The sequence below is a fragment of the Bison bison genome, unplaced genomic scaffold (assembly GCF_000754665.1).
Source record: "Bison bison bison isolate TAMUID 2011002044 unplaced genomic scaffold, Bison_UMD1.0 scf7180017864343, whole genome shotgun sequence".
NCBI classification, from domain to species: domain Eukaryota; kingdom Metazoa; phylum Chordata; class Mammalia; order Artiodactyla; family Bovidae; genus Bison; species Bison bison.
In genome coordinates, this window is record NW_011494915.1 from 406340 (window position 1) to 423454 (window position 17115).

At 40.5% G+C, this 17115-nt stretch overlaps 1 long non-coding RNA gene across 3 annotated transcripts in view; it reads right to left on the reverse strand.

Moving 5' to 3' along the window:
- Window positions 1-17115, reverse strand: part of LOC104999087 — a 283904-nt gene that overhangs the window by 221897 nt on the left and 44892 nt on the right. For all 3 annotated transcript variants that reach the window (XR_826542.1, XR_826543.1, XR_826544.1), the window contains one exon: window positions 386-567. This is a non-coding gene — a long non-coding RNA (uncharacterized LOC104999087). The remainder of the gene's footprint in view (window positions 1-385; window positions 568-17115) is intronic.

Below are 17115 nucleotides of genomic sequence, written 5' to 3' on the forward strand. Positions count from 1 at the left end.
TCAAAGTGCAGCTTCTTCACCCCTATAGCCTGCGGCAGCTGGTGCTGCAGGCGAACAGCCTTTGCTGATACCCACCCAGCCCCAGCGATTCTGAAGGTGGCAGGAGGCGCCTTTGCTTGTAAACTTGGAGTGAGCTCTGGCACTTTGATGACCCAGATAACGTGCCTAACATAGCCTAACTGGGAACTCTGTGGGGAGTCTGGAAGCCTAAAATAGTAAAGTCAGATTTGAGAGCTATCTCTAAATGAAGTCCACGCTAGGCACAGAATATGTGGGAGAGGCAGCCAGGGGCAAGGGGGCACGCAAAGGTTTAGATCCTTTGTTGGAAACCTGTTCTGAGTGGTGGGGGTAAAGTGGAATAAGCCATTTCCCAGGTGGGTCTTACCTTTCACCTGCTTTCAGAAGCTTCTAGTTCTATTGTGTCCAACGCATGCAGCAAAAGGGAGCCAGGCAGCTCACTGCGGAATGGCAGAGCTCCTCAAGACAGGTTATTTGAACAACAGGAATGTGGTCTCATTTCCTGCTGTCTCCAGACTCCAGTGCCACCCAGGCGAGCAAACTTCCATCCTGCAAACACACAGGCCACACGGTTCCTCTCACTTCAAACAGCTACGGCATGTGTACTAGGTTACTGCAATATAAAGTGCTCAGTCTGACTCTGGAAAAATCAAGCAGGACTCTCCTAAAAACACACACCTGGAAGCAATGGGTAGCACTGCCCACCTGAGCTCCTAATCTCTCCACTCACCTGAGGTCCCAGCTCTAGACGGTGAGTAGATGGCCAGGGAGCTCTTGGAAACGAGACTGCCCTGTTTCCCTTCATACCTACTGGTGAAGAAATGAGGCCAGGGAGAGCATTAGTTAGGGTAGGAGAATCCATACCTTTATATGCTCTCAATGGATTTTAAAAGGCCGCTCAGCTACTGCATATCTGATAATCAATTGTTTCAAAATTCGAATGGTTCCCAAACATGGCTGCCCATTATCTGAGTTATCCGAGAAGTTTTTAAATGGTTGATGCCTGTCTCTTGCTCTAGATTATGGTTTCTGTATGTGGGGGCCACCTTGGACTCCCACCAGTGATATCCAAGCATTTTCCCCTCTCAAGGACAAATGTCTCCAGACATTGCCAAGTGTCCTCTGAGAGACAAAACACATGCCTTCCCTCCCCTAGTGGCAGTGACGAATCATCTTCTGTTTCCCAGCTCATTTTCTTGTGGAGTATTTTGTGACTTCATTTTCCTTACATCCATCCATGCCCTTTTACTCCCTTGTCACTCTGGTTGATATGTGTATCTTCAATATACACGGCACATGTGTTTTAGGGGAATACTGAGTCCATACCCTGAGCTCTAGGCCAGCTGGCCTGAATATCTTATGCTACATGTTCATGGCAAGACTTGCATTTGCATTGACTTAAAAGAACACTTCACAAAAAGGAATGGACAACTGATAATACATTACAAATGAGGTGATATATTTTGAAAAAAAGTCAAATTAAAAGGACCAAATGTGGTAAAATGAACTCACTCATTTAGTATCTATGAGTGTCTATAATGTGCCAGGGAGGGAGGGACACAAAGATGGATACCATGATGCAGTTTATCCTCTGGAAAGGGAGAGACAAGCAAGGTTCAGAATTACACACCAAGTGAGATGATTTCACACAGCCTTGAGTGCCGTGAAGGAAACAAAAGCGGGTGACATGGGCAGAGAATCTTGAACAGCAGGAGGCTACTGTAGGATATCAGAGAAGGACACAGTGGCCGTGACATTTGAGCGTAACACTGGTGCTGTCAGACTCTGCTGGTGACATGAAAATTGGTGTAGTCTTATAGGAAGGTAATTTGTCAATATATGTCAGGGGTCATAATACTGTTGATTTCATCCAATCATTTAACAAATATGACATCTCTGAAGATATGCTCTGTCAATACCACCATGGGGACAGTATGCCAAGGAAATCTTCAAAACACAGAAAATAACCCAATAATTCAAAAATTTTATGATATTTTATAAAACTAGAAGCTACTTATTTGTCAACTAAAGGGGACGGTAGGATGAATTCTGATAGGTTTACTAAAACATGGAGAATGCTTATGACATAATTTTTAAAAGTTATATAATATGTAGAATAACATTAAAATAACAATAGTTATTTTGTTAATGGTTTAACAAAATAAAGCAAAGTTAAATGTGTCTATACACATTAATTGTATATAAAACTTAGGTAAGAAAGATGGAAAGAAAATTCAACAAAATAATAACAATGATTGTGTAGGAGGTGGCATTTGTTAAGGACGTTTTTCCTGCTTTCCCAAGTTTTTTGATACATTTTTCAAACAAATTTCTAAAATACTGCTTCCAACTTTTGATCCTGACTTTTCCTTCAATTTTTAACCTATATGACCCAAGTCTGATTTCTCTTTTGAGGGTCACCTCAAATGCTACATACAAGTAGCCTTATGTGACTACCTTGACCCTAGAAATAATACACTGTTTTCTGTCCACTGCTCCAAAAAACATTTTGCCTTCCTGTTGTGGGTTAAATTTTGTTCCCTCCAAATTCCTATGTTGAAGCCCCTAGCCCCCGGTACCAGAGTGTGACAGTATTTGGAAACACAGCCTTTGAAGAGGGGATTAAGTTAAAACAAGGTTGCGAGGGCCAGCCCAAATCCCGTCTGACTGATGTCCGAGTTAAGAGGAGGAAATTTGGACACACAAAGAGACACCAGGGATGTGAGCACAGAGGAAAGACCACACAAGGACACGGAGAAGGTGGCCCTCTGTAAGCCCAAGAAAGAGGCCCCAGAGAAAACCAAACCTGCCGACACCTTAATCTTGGACTTCAGCCCCCAGAGTTGTAATAAAATAACTTTCTGTTGGTTTTAAACATCCAGTCTGTGAAATTTTGTCACGGCAGCTCTAGCTGACTACTACTGTTTTAGTGTAGTTCTAACAGAATTATCAGTGGCTGTGTGCTTATCTTTCTCTTCCACTTGCTAATTTGCTGATTGAGCATTGGACTCCTTTCTAGGTAACTTTAGTGTCTTTTACAGTTCCTGGCCCATCCAAGGCAGTCATTTAATAAATGTTGGCCAAAATGAATTATCTGAACTTTTTTCCCTCAACTAATTTGGGGACATAATGTCTACAGAATTTTAATAAGCAGTGTCAAAGAACCTGAACTTTCAGTTATAAGGCGATTAAGTTCTGGGGATCTAATATACAACATGTTGATTATTGTTAATAATACTGTATCATAAACTTCAAAGTGTCTAAGGGGGTAGATCTTAAATGTTTTCACCACAAAAAACCAAAACAGCAATTATGTGAATTATGTAATGGAGGTGTTGGCTCACATTACAGCAGTGATCATTCTATAATACAGAAGTATATCAAATAAACATGCTGCATACCTTAAACTAACACAATGTTACATGTCACCTGTACTTCAATAAAGCTGGGGGGAAGCAATTTAAATAAGCAAAAAAAAAAAAAAAACACTAAGAATGAGCTCAAAAGAAAAATTGATATTTGTAATAACAATAACAAATAACCCATTGGTAGGCATTCTCTATAAAATATGTTCATGATCAGGAATTATTTCTACTCCAAAATAAGCACCTGTTATGCTTCAAAAACTAAGCAGCTGTGAGGTCATTAAAAATTTTGTAGTGAGTTTCAGGAACATCAAATTTTCTTTCTAATGTCTATATTAGCACCACAGATGCTAAAGGGATAATTTGGCAAATAATCTACTCTTTAATACACCGAAATCTCACTTTTGAGTATGTTCTAAATTTTGTCATAAACTTTTGAATATTATGTGTACATGATACACATATAAAGCTGTTCCTTTATATTTTTCAAGCATGAAGCTGAATTCAAATAATCGTCTTTCATCTCAGTATTCTAAAATATTTTAGATCCTTGCATTTCAAATGCAAGGTCTATGAACCAAAAGCCTTTGTTAGAGATGCTGAATTTCAGACTCCACCCTGACCTACTGAATCACAGCTGTTTTAAAGGAGTTTTCCAGATGACTAGTATACTCATTAAATTTTGAGAGGCATTGCTCTAGAATATGGGCTCTCAAGATTAAATGACATGTTCAACCTATCTTTTCTATTTACCTGATAGATTAAAGAAGTAGTATTTTCCATAGTCACAACCAAAGCTATTGTAAAATTCTTTATACTCTTTATTTCATATTTAGGCAAAGGTAAGGACATCCCTGGTGGCTCAGAGGTTAAAGCATCTGCCTGCATTGCAGGAGACGTGGGTTCGATCCCTGGTTGGGAAGATTCCCTGGAGAAGGAAATGGCAACCCACTCCAGTATTCTCGCCTGGAGAATCCCATGGACGGATGAGCCTGGTGGGCTACAGTCCACGGGGTCGCAAAGACTCGGACACGACTGAGTGACTTTACTTTCACTTTCAGTTTTCAAGGACAATCAGAGTCATTTTAAATTTAGGAAGTGTATCTAGCTTACTCTTTCCAGATTTATCTGTAACTTGGAGACAGTGTCCTAGATAAGTGAATGGATGGTATAAAGAAATCCAATGTCCTTTAAATAAGTCACAAAGTCAATAAAGAAATAGGTGAAGGTGCAAATAAAAAACTCTTCAGAATCTTCCTGGAAAGACTAAGAGCCAACGTAAATAAGACAGTCCAATTTAAAAACAACAGGGAAGTCCTCAGATTCAAGGGTAACAGTGAAGGTGACTGCCAGAAGTCACTTTTCTTGAATCTGAGATTAATAAAATGCATATTAAAGAGACTGTTGTGCTCGAATAGTAATTGTAAATAAATGTTCAAATGGCTATGAACAAACATCACTATGATACAGAGACACAGAATATTGATTCCTCCTTTTTACCCACCTCCAGGCCTTGATTTCACAGAAGAATTCAACTGTATTTATGGCTCTTGAACAAACATAATGGTAAAAATGTTTTATGGGTATAAATACATTTTTCCCAGGGGTTCAAACTGTATTCTAGACATTATCTCATTAATTGCTCTGTTAAATCTTTCTCATTGATTTTTATATTTTTTGAACCAGCAAGTTCACTATTGTTTGCATATGAAAGAAAGAGTTCACTTCAGTTAGAAACTGAGAGCTTAAGCATTTTTGTAACTGCGATGTTACATCTCAACTGACAAGGAGTTATTGGAGTGGCTTTAAAAAAAAGTGACCTAACACTATCATTTATTTATTTATGTATGAACTAGCCAAAAGTTCTGAGAATGTCTTGGGAAGACTGTATCAGGAACGTAAATATTTGACTAAGGTACCTTGGCTGTGTCAACCAGGAAAAATAGGTCTGAAGATTAGACATATGCAAATGTCTTATTTTGGAAAGGAAAAACAAAATGCTAGTATGCATTATTAAATAAGCTGTCTCATAAAATAATTCAGTGATCACTAGAGGTCAGTAGGGATTTGCTAAGCACAAGGTCATTCCAAACCACCCATAACCCTGATTTTGACAGAATTACCAGGTTTTTTTTTTTTTTTTAAAGTGCGTGTTGCTGCTGCTGCTGCTAAGTCGCTTCAGTCGTGTCCGACTCTGTGTGACCCCATAGACGGCAGCCCACCAGGCCCCACCGTCCCTGGGATTCTCCAGGCAAGAACACTGGAGTGGGTTGCCATTTCCTTCTCCAATGCATGAAGGTGAAAAGTGAAAGTGAAGTCGCTCAGTCATGTCCGACTCCCATCGACCCCATGGACTGCAGCCCACTAGGCTCCTCCATCCATGGGATTTTCCAGGCAAGAGTACTGGAGTGGGGTGCCATTGCCTTCTCCCTTTTAAGTGCACAGATACCATAAAATTCAACTAATAATATCTTTTCTTCACTGAGCACATCCCATGTGCCACAAACTGTGGGAAGCACTTTATAAACATCATATTTAATCTTTTGAAATTCACGAGAAGGTATTATAACTGACAATTTATGTATAAGGAAGACTACTCCATAGTCATGAGGCTGTTCCCAAAGATAACCTTCCTATGGTACTATTTTCAGTAAATATGATTTGTTGTGAAATCATAGGGTCAGTGGTCCTCCATCTGAGTGATCTAATACTTTGTCTACAATTTCTGTTACTGTAGTATTCCTGTTTCAATAAAAGATATTCCAAGTAAGATAATAAGACTAAGGTGTCACCACAGTGAGATACTGTCACATACCCAATAGGATGGCTATTATTAAAAAAACAAGCAAACTGAAAGCAACAGGCGTTGGCAAGAATGTAAAGAAAGGGGTGAAAGGTTGTGTGAGAGCCATTCGAGGAAAATAAGGCTGATGGAGAGGCTGAATCAGATCAGCTTTCTCTTCTCTCTGGGGAGGAAGGCTGCATGCTGCCTAGCCCTTGTCCTCACAGAGTGCTTCTCTCTTTAAAAGTGAAGGATTGCCCTTCTCCTCACATAGCTGTCTCTACACGGAATAGCACTAGCAGGCTAGATTTTCTCCTTATAGATTTCTCTCTCTGATCCAGTTTCTTCAAAAAGTCACTAAAATGGAAAAATAACTTTAAAAGAGAGAGTGCTCAACAGCTAGAGAATAAGAAATGTAACAACACAAGGAAATCTGCTGACCTTGACTCTTGATTCAAATAAGACAGCAGTTAATATTTCCCAGGTGGCTCAGTGATAAAGAATCCACCTGCCAGTGCAGGAGATGCAGGTTCAATTGCTGGGTTGGGAAGATCCCCTGGAAGAGGAAATGGCAACACATTTCAGTATTGTTGCCCGGGAAATTCCACAGATGGAGGAGCCTGACAGGCTTCAGAACACGGGGTCACAAAAAGACACAACTTAGCGACTAAAACAAAACAAACAGTATTTCTTAAACAAGTGAAAAAAATTCAATGTTGACTAGGCCAAATGCTCCTAATGTTTGAATCCTAGGTACTTTGACAGGCTAATAGAGAAGATATCTTTGGGTGGAGTATAATCTGAATAATTCTAGGTTCCCCAAATCTAGGATCTCCTTTCCTATTAAAATTTGAAGTTATGTGGTCTTCAAAAAGACCCATGTTTTGAAACCAACCCCAGTGCCCTGGCTAGACTGGAAGCTTCGAAAGCACTGCCTCTCTTTCCTGGAAAGATTGACTTGTGTGGGCTTGCCAACATAAGAGATGCAGGAAATGCAGGTTCGATCCCTCGGTCAGGAAGATTCCCTTGAAGAGGAAATGGAAACCCACTCCAGTATTCTTGCCTGGAAAATCCCATGGGCAGAGGAGCCTGGTGGGCTACCATACATGAGGTCACAAAAAATAATCAGACATGACCAGGACTCTGAGCAACCAATTACGCACACACATTTCATGAAAGCAAACTTGGCCACCAAGAGGCCAGGCTGGAGATGTTTTCTTTATTGAACTGTTGATTCTAGAAAAGGTGTGCCCCTCACATATTTCTGTATTTTTAAAAAATCAGTTAAAGACCAAAGAGTTGAACTGGAAAAATACCAATTTTAAACCTGCAAGTGAAATAACTCATTTGGATAACAATCATCCTTGAACAAAACTACTAGTTGAAAGGTAGTAGATAAGACTACTAGGTGACTATCACTAAAGGTAGTAGATAAGACTACTACTAAGGGTCAGGTTGCAGAAACTGTGAAGGGAAGGTGGACTGAGACCCGGAAAGAAACAGGCATACAGGGCGGGCTCAAGGCACTTGTTCATAGTTGTATGTGATGTACAGGGTAGTCAGTGTGGTTATGTTTTACAGAATCTGTGCCTTGTTTACAAAAATAGTGAGTGGGATGGAGCTTGCCACTTAGGGAAGACACCAAGAATTTGTTTTTGTCATGATACTCAAGGGATCCGAGTACTGTCTATGTTTCCAGAGAGAGGTAAAGATCCCTTTATCAAGTCAATTTTGTTTACTGTGCAATAAATGCACATCTGTTCTGCTATCCCCTTCAAGAGATGAAAATGGGGGGACCCCAAATAGTGATGGGGACATTGGAGGGCATCCACTAATTTAGACCTAATAAAACCAAATTAAGACTGTTTTTCTGATTAAAATTAGGAATGTTTTATAAATCATGCTGGTAATTTGGTGGAAGACAGCTCTAAGTATGTTTATTTTTAACATCATTACTTACCATTTGTGAAGGGAAAGATACACAAAAATTGTTGTCAATTAATTAAATGAAATAAGCTACCAGAGGGAAAAAAAATTACAGAATTTTGGAGAAGAGCTTTAGTCTGTGTTGACATATATCACTATTTTAAGTGTTACATTAAATATGAGCTATTTAGCCAAATTAGTCAAAATTTCTGAATCACTTTTTTAGTCTCAACATGTTTAAGATTTTAACTTTATAAAACCTTTAGTGTAATCTCACAGTTTGTAAACACTTCATCTTCAAGTTGAAATTCCCTTGGTCACTACCCTAGCTCTTGCTTAGATAATACTTAATTTAAGTGTTTCTGTGATAAAGCCAGTTGATGTGCTTGGTGGAAATTCCAGATTTTTGTTGAGACAAATGAAACTACCATTTCATGGCACCAATGTATACAGTTTAAACATACCTTACAGGAAAAGTTGAGCTATTTCACTATGAATAAAATCACTCATATAATTTGATTTTAAGGAGTTCAGAATTCATTTGGCTATAGTGAAAAGCTTGACTACCTGTTCTATTGTTCAGGGCCTTCCACAAACAGATTATGGCTTTTCAATACTTTTATCCACCTTCCCAAGGCAAAGCCTATGAGGCAGCCCATCACTGTCTCCACACATGCCGTGCTGGCTGAACTCTTTGCCCTTCTTCCTCTCCTCTATTTGTCATACTCAAAGCATCCTTCAATTCCAACTCAAATTCTTCCCCTAGAAATCTTCATGGATGACCCAAGCCCAAAATGAGTGTTTCCTCATAAGAATTCCTAAAGCATGCACTCTTGCCATGGGTCATTTGTCATCTAATGGATATCACCTTTAAAGTTTTATTTTGTTTTCACTAAAAACTGTGTGTGTTTAATAATGCATACAATTTGGTGAGTTTGTACATATGCACAGTATTTGGGGATTAGGCAATGATAGTATCCATGTGGTGATACTATCACTACAGTCAAGATAACGTTTGTACCCATCACCTCTAAAATTTCCCTGTGTCTTTGTGTGGGTGTGTGCATGTGTGTGTGGTTATACATGTGTACACATGTGTGTAAGAACACTTAACAGGAGGTTTACTCTCTTAAATTGTCAAGTTCACAATACTGTGTTGTTAACTGTAGGCACAATGTCAAACATGCATGCTTAGTAGCTCAGTTGTCTCCCGACTCTTTGCGACCCCAAACTCTTCTGAGACTGGTTTATTTCTCTTTCGCATAATACTCTCCAGGTCCATCCATGTTGTTGCAAAGAGTAGTATTTCCTTCTTTCTAAGGCTGAATGATGTTCCATTGTATGTGCATGCACAGTCACGTCTGACTCTTTGCAACCCTGTTTACTATAGCCCGCCAGGCTCTGTCCATGGAATCTTCCCAACAAGAATATTGGGGTGGGTTGCCATTTCCTCCTCCAGGGGATCTTTCCTACCCAGGGATTGAATCTAAATTTCCTGAGTCTCCTTCATTGCAGGTGGATCCTTTACCACTGAGCCACTGGTGAAGCCCTCCATTGTATGTATATACCACATTTTCATAATCTGTTCTTCTGTTGATGGGCATTTGGATTGTTTCCATATCTTAGCTATTATGAATAATACTGCAGTGAACCAGGGAGTGACTTTTGGCTTTTAAAGACATTGTTTCATGTCTAAGCTCCCAGAGGCAAGGGAAATCACTTTTAAAGTTGTATCCTCAGGATCTAGCATAATACTTGTATCTTACAATCATTTTCTCAATAATTATTTGTTGTCAAGACAGTCAGGTGAATGAACAGGTCATCTAACCCAACAAGGCTGCAAAAGTGATAATAAATACATAGTGATTGTGATGGTTAATTTTATATGAACTTGACTGGGTAAAGGGATGCTGGTGAAACATTATTTTGAGGAGTGTCTGTGAGGATATTTCTGGAAGAGATTAACATTTGATTCAGTACACTGAGTAAAGAGCGGTGCCCTCCCCAGTGTAGGCAGCCATCATCCAAACTGTTGAGTGCCTGAACAGAACAGAAAGGCAAAGAAAGGACACATTCTTTTCCTGTCTTCTTCAGCTGGGCATGAATCTTCCCCTGCTCACAGATATCAGAGCTCCTTGTTCTTAGGCATTCGGATTCTGGGACTTACACCAGCAGTTCTCAGGCCTTTGACCTAGGATTGGGAATTATATCACTGTCACTGACTTGCATAGTTCTCAGGCCTATGAACTTGGACTGAATTGCCCAATAACTTTCCAAGTTCTCCAGGTTGCATGTGGCATGCTGTGGGATTACTTGGCCTTTATAACTGCGTGAACCAATGTTTATGATAAACCTCTTTTATACATCTTTTTGTGGCTTCCCTGGTGAATCAGATGGTAAAGAATATGCCTGCAATGCAGGAGATGCGAGTTCAATCCCTGGGTCTGGAAGATATCCCAGAGAAAGGAATTCCAACTCACTCCAGCATTCTTGCCTAGAGAATCCCATGGACAGAGGAACCTGCGGGGCTACAGTCCATGGGGTTGCAAAGAGTCAGATACAACTGAGTGACCAACATTTATATACATCTTTATATACCTTATTGGTTTTGTTTCTCTGGAGAACCCTGGCTAACAGTGATTTAGGTTGGTTTTTGCACTTAATAAATGCTAGTAGCATTCATGATTTTAAAATTTAAAAAAAATGAGTTAAAGATATGTACACTGGATGTCAGTGAAATGAGAATTTGAAACCAAAAGTCCAAGATTTAGATAATCTATACTGAAAAAAGATAATACAGAACAAGTGCTTTAAAAAGCAGTAATTAATCCAATATTTTGTTTACAGAGCATTTCGACTGAAAAATCATTAAAGAAACTATAATTCTCACAGCCAGCATGGTGTGAGAAGAATAATTTCATTTTTTTAAAAAAATTCAAACCTACACCTTGGTGTTTCAGTGAAGTCGAGGTTTTGCCGTCATCATGATCAGAAGCTGAACAAACCATTGCCCGTGCAATCGAGCCATCAAGATAGTCTAGGAGGTCTCAAGTGCTAGTTCAGTGCTGCAGGAGTATAATTAGAGTGACTGTGGGTTATTGGCTGCTCAGGGACAGGTGTGGGATGCTCCACCTACTGGCTTTTAAACCAGAGCTCAGCCAGAGTTTGGAGAGAACTAACTTAAAGGTAATACTAACAGAAGTTATGCTTTTCTGAATGTTGAGCATGTCTAAGGCACTGTGCTTAACATCTTAAAGATATCTCACTTAAGCTCCCTAAAACTTCAATGAGGTCAAGACCATTATTATCCCCATTTACAAATGGGGCAACTGAAGCTCAGAGAAGTTAAATAATTTGCCCAAGGTCACACAGCTAGGAAGTGGTAAAACCAAAGCTTGGCTCCATGTCCAGATATCTGCCCCTAAAGCCTATCCTCCTTAACCAAAAACATAGACTGGACTTAGCAAATAGTAATGATGTGCTTCATTTTGGCGGCACTTGCCTGCTCACTTTGGGTTCCTGTCTTTTTCCCATGGAAATCAGCAATAACCTTGTGAACTGGGTAAGGCATGGATTGTGGTCACCTTTTGATATATTCAAGAACTAGTGCTAGAAAATATGGCATAGTTTGGTAGAGGGCTAGCAAGAGACTTGTTTGAGCTCAAATCACAGTTGTGTTACTTCTTGGTTATATAATCCTAAAAAAAAGTTGCTCAGGCTCTTTGAGCCTGAGTCTTCTTATAGTTAAGAGGATGAAATGTGACAGTGCATGCACAAACCCAGAACACTTACTAATACTGACTGCTTAATAAATGTTAGATATTTGTAGTATTTTCCCCAATTATCTGATAGTAAGTGTAGTGTCAAATAAATAGTTTTAATTCAATTTCATCCAACCCTATTGATTTCAGCTACTGATTATTGGACATCTGGCAGGGGACAGTATCCCAGGTCCAAGTATTGTGATTTCCAGTTCTGTGTAAATTAATTACACTTAACTTATGCACCACTGAAACCCAGTCTTGAGTTGAGGTGAGCAGCCCATGACATTAACACCTCATGGGTGTTAATGCCTCTGGGTGCCATTTACTATTGCCATTTATAATACACTTCTTCCTTTTTTCTTCCTCTCTACCATTGACCTCTTCTCAGATAATGTGGAACTTCCCACACTCTCTCCTTCCCTTTTCTTTGGATTCTATGACTTAGGGTACCACTGACATCCAGAAATCCACAGTCCATTGCTCCGCCCTGTTCACAGCCCCTAAAACAAGAGACCAGTGGCCCTAGTAATTTCCATTTCAAGGAGTGCAGCTTTTTGAAAGCTCCACGATAAAGGAGGTGGTAAAACGGCCATCCATGTGAGAATGGGAGCAGACTGCAACTAAGAAACGAGTCAGAGCCAGCACACAGTCTCCCGCCTGACATGAGTCATGAAACACAGCATTTAAAAACCACTGCTGAGATGCATAGCTGGGCTCTTTGGTGGCCTCCTTCAGGCTAACAGACTTTCACTTGAGTGCTCTGGTTCATGCAAGTTTGTTTAAGATGAATAATTCATAAAGGGTCCCTAGCACCACCCCTGAATAACTTTTCACTTCCCTCTCAAGCATTTGATGGACTGATTGAATGTCACAGGAAGATCACTCCTGAAATCTGTCAATATCACACATTATGGCCAAGGATGGGACACTAGCTACTCATCTGTTCATTCCCTCTGCTCATTGGCCGTCCCCTTCAGATGTCTGTAGAAGTATGTTTTCTTGGCAGATTCTTATCACCTGTGTGGAGTTTCAAACAGAGTCGAAGACAAGGAGAGCATCTCTGCATCAACCACATTTCCATTCACCATCATCACGTCAGGAAGCAAGAACTAACCTCCCCTGACTCCTTATTTATTGCATTAAAAAAGGGAAAGTGAGATTAGAAAGGTAAAGCAAAAGTTCGGCACTGCTTCTAAGTCCTTTTGAGTTGATGTGAGCAAGAAAACAATCTCCTTGGAATCTAGGAGGTTGCCTCAGATTATTTGTCACTCCTGATGCCCAAGGATGACATAATGGTCAATTTAGAGGTGATTTATGGTGCTCCTGGTAAGACTGATAAGCAGTAGCTGCACAAGAGGGGTTATTTGGGGGAGGCATTTTTAGTGTTCTAACCTGCCCCAAATATCCTTTTCTTAGCACACTTTGATGATTTTTTTTTCCAGTATGACAATATGAGACCCTTTAAAACAATCTGTCAAAGTAGGCTGGAAGACAAACATAACTCATAACTTCATGCCCTGAAAAACTTTATGTTATGGGTCAGCCAACAGCCATTTCTACTAATGGTTCCCTGACTGCAGTAGTTCTGCAATTAGTCATTATATTTCAACCTAAATACAGGCCAGATGTGTAAAGAGTAAGTGATAGCAATAAGATGGTCATATTAGCTACTGCTTATAATCAATGTTCATTTAGGAAGCTCAACAGACTGTGCATCTATACCGTTCCTTCCAATAACTCCAAATGGTCAATTCTCTTATTATTTCTATTTCACTCCAGTATCCTCATTTATGCTGCTGCTGCTGCTAAGTTGCTTCAGTCGTGTCCGACTCTGTGTGACCCCATAGATGGCAGCCCATCAGACTCCCCCGTCCTTGGGATTCTCCAGAACACTGGAGTGGGTTGCCATTTCCTTCTCCAATGCATGAAAGTGAAAAGTGAAAGTGAAGTCGCTCAGTCGTGTCCGACTCATAGTGACTCCATGGACTGCAGCCTTCCAGGCTCCTCCGTCCATGGGATTTTCCAGGCAAGAGTACTGGAGTGGAGTGCCATTGCCTTCTCTGATCCTCATCTATAAGAAAATCTAAAATATAGTAGCAGTAGCAGAAATAACATACCAATTAAAACAATAACACTGATCACCTTTTACCAAGGATTTATGAGGGGCTGCACACTGAGACAGATCTCTCATTCCTCAACTCATTATTTCTTTAACCTTGATGACCCTGAAGTAAGTGTTATCATTATCTCTATTTTTCAGACAAGAAGGCGAGGCGTTGGGGAGGTCAGGCACCGTGCTGAAGAGTTAAGCTAGTTAAGTTGAAGAAATGACCTCAACGCTGGTCTGAACGACCCTGTTGATTAAACCGGACACTCTGCTCTCAAGAAAAACTCATCAGAGTTGATGGCAGAAACAGCAAAGAAGATGCCACATCAAATGCAGATTTTAGTTACTAAAAAAAGACAACTGCTGATTAAATCCACTAAAATCCAAGGAATTGGCAAGGTGAGTAGCTTAGCAGTTTGGCTACCCCATGGTCAGCACCCAAGTTAAGGGCAGTTTGACCTTGGCAGAAAGGTGGGGGTTGGCACCTGGGACAGCCCTCAGTCTTAAAGGGTCACGCACTGGGTGCTGATTTTGCCCTTTAAGGGAATTTTGTTGGCCCAAGTAGAATGAACTATGCCTTTTCTGTGTTGGACAAAAGACATTTTATTCTGGCTGGTTTGACTGCTTTCCTTCACGGAAAGCTGCCACTTCTTAACTATTTGCTAATTACCAATCACTGTACCTAGAAACCTCTGTATATATGACCTCCATTAAGCCCCAAGACAGCTCGATGAGACGGATTTTATTACTCCCACATTTACCTATCTTTCAGGCCCCTCACCTGTTTTTCTACAGATTTTTAAAGGTTATAGAGGAAACTTTAAAAATTCTATTGCTTGCATGAGCTGAACACAGACTCTTTATTGCTCTCAGCCTCCCAGATGAGGTGGGGCTCTTGGAAAGGGTTCACTGAGCACAGGCTGGTACCAAGAATAACTAGATAAGTAGCAGAGCTTCACTAGACTCTTCTTTTGACTAGTACTGAAGCCAAGAATTGCTTTCACTGAATGAAATCACTTAGAGAACACTTGAAAACTGAATTTGGTCAATCCCATTTGGGGGTATGGCCCCTATCTCAATCCTTCCTGATACAGTTTGATCTTTTTTCAGAATGCAGTGAGGACTTTGGGGTTGTGAGCCCTGATTTAAATGTCAGGTCAGTCCATGAAACCCTCTTACCCCCCTCATTCTCTTATCTTCAATTTCCTCATCTATGAAATGAGACTTACAGTCATGACAACAGGCTTTTTTTGAGTGCTTATTAGGTGCTAGATACTAGCCTAAATGCTTTACATTTATTATCTCATTTAAATGTCACAAGCATCTAATGAAGGAGGAACTATTACTGCCCTGTATCATAAACGAAGAGACAGCAGTATGTAATGAAATCACTAAGCTGACACAGCTAAAGAGATGTAGGGTTGGGATTCCAAAGCCAGTGGACTGAATCCAAAGTTGAACTCATGTCCACTACCCCTGGGGTCCTCCAACCTGAATGTGCATCACAATCACCTGGAGAACAGAGGTCCAGGTAACTGTACAGGGACCAGCCCAGGCTTCTGCACCCAGGGTCAGTGCTATAGATGTGATGATGGCAATGGAGTTGAGAGTTTGTAATGAAGGACAGCAGTACATCAGAGTCACGGAAGTGAATGTGAATTCAATTCAGCAAAGCAGACAGGTTAGTATATAAAGTGGCGGCTTGACTAATGCATAGAAATAGACCTGAATGAGTTTCTCTTAGTTACCAGTACACTTGGGCTGAAATATATATATTCATGAATCTGTTGGTCTAGAATATTTTATACTGAAAAAGCAACTCTTGTCTATGCCCAGTGGCCTCATATACAGAGAAGGCTTATTTTTGCCTCGAGGCAGAAATATGATTTTTGACACGAAGTTTCAACACCAATAACTGGGATATTAACCTAATTCTATTGGGCTATCCTTTCAATGGAAATAGGGCCAGTGACAGATCATGTGTGAATTATGAGCATCTATGTATATTTCTATAAAGACCCCCCTCTTACTTCATCTTCAGATCAGATCAGTCGCTCAGTCGCGTCCAACTCTTTGCAACCCCATGAATTGCAACACGCCAGGCCTCCCTGTCCATCACCAACTCCCGGAGTTCACTCAGACTCACGTCCATCGAGTCAGTGATGCCATCCAGCCATCTCATCCTCTGTCGTCCCCTTCTCCTCCTGCCCCCAATCCCTCCCAGCATCAGGATCTTTTCCAATGAATCAATTCTTCGCATGAGGTGGCCAAAGTACTGGACTTTCAGCTTTAGCATCATTCCTTCCAAAGAAATCCCAGGGCTGATCTCCTTCAGAATGGACTGGCTGGATCTCCTTGCAGTCCAAGGGACTCTCAAGAGTCTTCTCCAACACCACAGTTCAAAAGCATCCATTCTTTGGCACTCAGCCTTCTTCACAGTCCAACTCTCACATCCATACATGACCACTGGAAAAATCATAGCCTTGACTAGATGAACCTTTGTTGGCAAAGTAATGTCTCTGCTTTTGAATATGCTATCTAGGTTGGTCCTAACTTTCCTTCCAAGGAGTAAGTATCTTTTAATTTCATGGCTGCTGTCACCATCTGTAGTGATTTTGGAGCCCAAAAAATAAAGTCTGACACTGTTTCCTCTGTTTCCCCATCTATTTCCCATGAAGTGATGGGACCAGATGCCATGATCTTTGTTTTCTGAATGTTGAGGTTTAAGCCAACTTTTTCACTCTCCACTTCCACTTTCATCATGAGGCTTTTGAGTTCCTCTTCACTTTCTGCCATAAGGGTGGTGTCATCTGCATATCTGAGGTGATTGATATTTCTCCTGGCAATCTTGATTCCAGCTTGTGCTTCTTCCAGCCCAGCGTTTCTCATGATGTACTCTGCATAGAAGTTAAATAAACAGGGTGACAATATACAGCCTTGACGAACTCCTTTTTCTATCCGGAACCAGTCTGTTGTTCCATGTCCAGTTCCAACTGTTGCTTCCTGACTTGCATACAAATTTCTCAAGAGGCAGATCAGGTGCTCTGGTATTTCCATCTCTTTCAGAATTTTCCACAGTTTATTGTGATCCACACAGTCAAAGGCTTTGGCATAGTCAATAAAGCAGAAATAGATGTTTTTCTGGAACTCTCT